This window comes from Rhinopithecus bieti, unplaced genomic scaffold, assembly GCF_001698545.2.
Source record: "Rhinopithecus bieti isolate Rb0 unplaced genomic scaffold, ASM169854v2 scaffold_5781, whole genome shotgun sequence".
Lineage (NCBI taxonomy): Eukaryota > Metazoa > Chordata > Mammalia > Primates > Cercopithecidae > Rhinopithecus > Rhinopithecus bieti.
Window position 1 is genome coordinate 174,718 of NW_016804870.1, and position 4,584 is coordinate 179,301.

General features: G+C 38.4%; 1 pseudogene; it reads left to right on the top strand.

Moving 5' to 3' along the window:
• The window catches only part of LOC108528759 (40S ribosomal protein SA pseudogene), a 6,288-nt pseudogene extending 3,263 nt beyond the window's left edge, over nucleotides 1-3,025 (top strand).
• The last annotated feature ends 1,559 nt before the right edge of the window (nucleotides 3,026-4,584 follow it).

The window sequence follows — 4,584 nt, forward strand, 5'->3', positions numbered from 1 at the left end:
AAACGATACTGTATGATATTCTAATGAAATATACAAGACATTATACATTTGTAAAAAATTATAGAACCATGCAGTACAAAGAATGAACCTTAATGTAAACTTATGGGCTTTGGTTAATAATAATGTATCAATATTGGTTCATTAATCATAACAAATGTACCACACTAATGCTAGTAATGTTAATAATAGAATAAGTCCTGGGCAGGGAAGAAGGAGCACACAGAAACTCTGTACTACCTGCTCAATTTTTCTTTAAATCCAAAACTGTTCTAAACAAATAAGGTCTATTAATTTTTTAAATTTTTTTTTAAAAAATTGGACCTTGGAAATTAGCCCTTGATGGAACTAGTGACTAGAACCACTGAAGAGTGTTAAATCACTCCCTCTTTTTCCCCCTCAATCTGCTTTGACATTTCTTTCATGAGTTAGGGAGTTTTCACATACAATAGATGCCATATGGTATCAATGTAATTTTAATTGAAAAAACCACTGGAAAAGGTTAATGGACCAAAACAGCCAAATAGGTAACACATTTCAATGTTATTTTTAAATACTAAATGATTTTTTAGAAATCAGTCACACAGAAACTGCAAGTTAAGGTTGTAAGGAAAGCCTCACATTTTAAAAACTAAATAATAGAGAAGACACTAAAAGTGTTGCTCCAATTTCTGTCAGATTTTTCTTGCATTTTATGTTTCACATTAACTTAACTAGAATGGACAAAGCTTAGAAATAAGTTGCTATTAAATATAAGCAATTTATTTGTGCAGGTCCATGACCAGCCTGTAAATATATACAGTCTTGCTTTTTAAATTTCACACACTAGGCTTCTAAATACAACGTACATCAATGAGGAATAGAGGAATGAGTGAAAGAAAGAAAGAAGAAACATATGCTTTTCACAGGCTATTATGTATATCATTTGATAGATGGAGAGATAGATAGATACAGATATTTCCCTAAAGGCTATTATAGATCAGAGAGAACAATTAAAATAATTCACTCAAAGGGTCCTCAGAAATGAGAAGTGAATATCTCTAACTACTAGAAAATGTATGAGTCTGCAACAGTTGACCAACTCATTAGCCCAACTACTTCTTATCGTTTACCCACCATTAGCTTTCTTGAACAACTAGTTTATTTTAATGTTCTGGACACCATAATTCAGGTAACTCATCATTTTTCCCTCTTCACATTTATTACTGGAAGGCTTAGGGCCAGATTTATGGTCTGCTTCTATCAAGCATAATAAACTTCATACCATGCACTTTGTGTCATAACCTTACACTTGGCTCCATCTTACTTTCCCCTTTGCTGGATAGTTCCTATGTATTTCAGTTGCATTGCATCTTACATTTATTATGCACATATTTGTAGAGCACTTTAAATTCCTCTGGGGACAAAGTAGGATAAAAACAAATAGGTAGGTAAATAAATAAGGAGAAGGAGAGAGAGGAGCTATACCTATCACTTAAAGAAAAAATACCATTTCAACAATGTTTTCTCACAAGTATAAGTAGCAACTATAGAAATGTTTATGTTTATAAATGGCAAACACCTTGTCAGGGACTCATTAGCAGTTCAACACTGTCTTCCCTAGCAGTGGTCAAAGCCCTTGGCTGACGTTCTGGACACTGGCCTTGGGAAAGAATTTATGAGTAAGTCCTCAAAAGCCATTGCAACAAAAACAAAAATTGACAAGTGGGACCTAATTAAACTAAAGAGCTTCTGCAAAGCAAAAGAAACTATCAGCAGAGTAAACAGACAACCTACAGAGTAGGAGAAAATATTCACAAACTATGCATCGACAAAGGTCTAATATCCATCATCTATTAGGACCTTAAACATTTGAACAAGCAAAAGACAACCCCATTAAAACATGGGCAAAATACATGAACACACACTTCTCAAAAGAAGACATAAAAGTAGCCAACAAACATATGAAAAAAAAAAAAAGCTCCACATCACTAATCATCAGATAAATGCAAATCAAAACTTCGATGAGATACCATCTCATACCAGTCAGAATGAGTATTATTAAAAAGTCAAAAAAACAATAGCCTTTCCGCGCTACCCACAGAGGGGTCCATACAGCATTGTTTGGGATTCCTGTCCTAACTTAAAGGGAAACTTTCACAAAGTCCGGAGCCCTCGATGTCCTGCAAATGAAATAGGAGGGTGTCCTTAAGTTCCTTGCAGCAGGAACCCACTTAGGTGGCACTAACCTTGACTTCCAAATGAAACAGTACATCTCTAAAAGAAAAGTGATGGCATCTACATCCTAAATCTGAAGAGGACCTGGGAGAATCTTCTGCTGGCAGCTCGTGCCATTGTTGCCATTGAAAACCCTGCTGATGTCAGTGTCATATCCTCCAGGAATACTGGCCTGAGGGCCGTGCTGAAGTTGGCTGCTGCCACGGGAGCCACTCCAGTTGCTGGCCGCTTCACTCCTGGAACCTTTACTAACCAGATCCAGGCAGCCTTCCGGGAGCCATGGCTTCTTGTGGTTACTGACCCCAGGGCTGACCACCAGCCTCTCACAGAGGCATCTTATGTTAATCTTCCCACCATTGCTCTGTGTCACACAGATTCTCCTCTGTTCTATGTGAACATTACCATCCCATGCAACAACAAGGGAGCTCACTCAGTGGGTTTGATATGGTGGATGCTGGCTCAGGAAGTTCTGCGCATGCGTGGTACTATTTCCCGTGAACACCCGTGGGAGGTCATGCCTGATCTCTACTTCTACAGAGATCCTGAAGAGACTGAAAAAGAAGAGCAGACTGCTGCTGAAAAGGCTGTGACAAAGGAGGAATTTCAAAGTGAATGGACTGCTCCAGCTCCTGAGTTCGCTGCTACTCAGCCTGAGGTGGCAGACTGGTCTGAAGGCGTGCAGGTGCCCTCTGTGCCTATTCAGCAGCTCCCTACTGAAGACTGGAGTGCTTAGCCTGCCACAGAAAACTGGTCTGCAGCTTCCACTGCTCAGGCCACTGAATGGGTAGGTGCAACCACTGGTTGGTCTTAAGCTGTTCTTATATCAGCTCTTAAGCAACATGGAAGCAAGCTTGGCAAAAAATAAACATCAGTTTTCAAAAAAAGAAGAAACAAGTCAAAAAAACAACAGATGTTGCTGAGGATGCAGAGAAAAGGGAATGCCTATGCACTGTTGGTGGGAATGTAAATTAGTTCAGACACTGTGGAAAGCAGTTTGGAGATTTCTCAAAGAACTAAGAGTTGAATTGCCATTCAACCTAGTAATCTCATTGCTGGGTATATACCCAAAGGAAAATAAATCATTCTACCAAAAAGACACATACACTCACATGTTCATCACAGCGCTATTCACAATAGCAAAGACATGGAACCAACCTAGGTGCCCATCAGTGGTGAACTGGATAAAGAAAACGTGGTACATATACACCATGGAATACTACACAGCCATAGAAAATAATGAAATCATTTCCTTTGCAGCAACATGGATGGAACTGAAGGCCATTATCCTAAGCAAACTAATGCAGGAACAGAAAACCAAATACCACATGTTCTCAATTATAAGTGGGAGCTAAACATTGGGTACTCATGGACATAAAGATGGCAAGAATAGAAACTGGGAACTACAGGGGTGGGGGTTTAAAAACTAACTACTGGGCACTATGCTTAGTACACAGATGATGGGATCAATCATATCCCAAACTTCAGCATCACACAATATATCTATATAACAGGCCTGCACATGTATCCCCTGAATCTAAAATAGAAGTTGAAAGTAGAAAAAATGCCCTCGGTTGAATCTATGTATATGATCCTTCCAAAATCTTCCATCTTTTACCTTTTCCATATCTTGAAAATGTGGGTCAAATGTAACAATGTTAAAATTAGGGAGTTGCTAATAAGGCTACCTTCATCATGACTCAGAATGTGTCTGTTTTCACACTGGGTTCAGGAAAAAGACACCCCTGAAAACCGGGAAAGTAGCTAAACGGAACACTGTAGGAGAATCCCACATGAAAACTTGTTTCTTAAATAGATAAAACTTTAAGAACAGTTTGTCTTGTAAAAGCCACTGGGGTTTAGAAACCCATTTTACTGTGGACACACCAAGAATAACTCGGGTTCTTGTAAGAGAAGCTTGGGGTCAGTAATTTTGTGCTGTCATCTCGATGAGTTATTTCTGTTATAAGTCATGATCCTTAGCCTTTTTTCATTCTTCTCTGTCTCCCAGGATTTCATTTGGACCAGCTAATTCTTGGTTGATTGGAAAATGGTCTTACTTATTCGACATTCTCATGGCTAAGAAATGACACCTACAAAGAAGTATCAGGATCACATTCTTAAATTTTTTAGTTCATTCTTTACAAAAGAAAGACTGATGGTACCCCAAAGAAGTAAAGTTCTACTACAGTTCTTCCAATAATCCACATAGTGAGTAGTTAAAAGGCCCCCAGGACTCACCAAATCATTCTATTTAGTTAAAAACTTTTCTTTTTTTAAAAAAAAACCATCATTCTCCAAAGAGTTTATGAGGAGAGGACATGGATTACTCCAAACAGCCATGCTAAGAGTGGATTATATCTTAGCTAGACC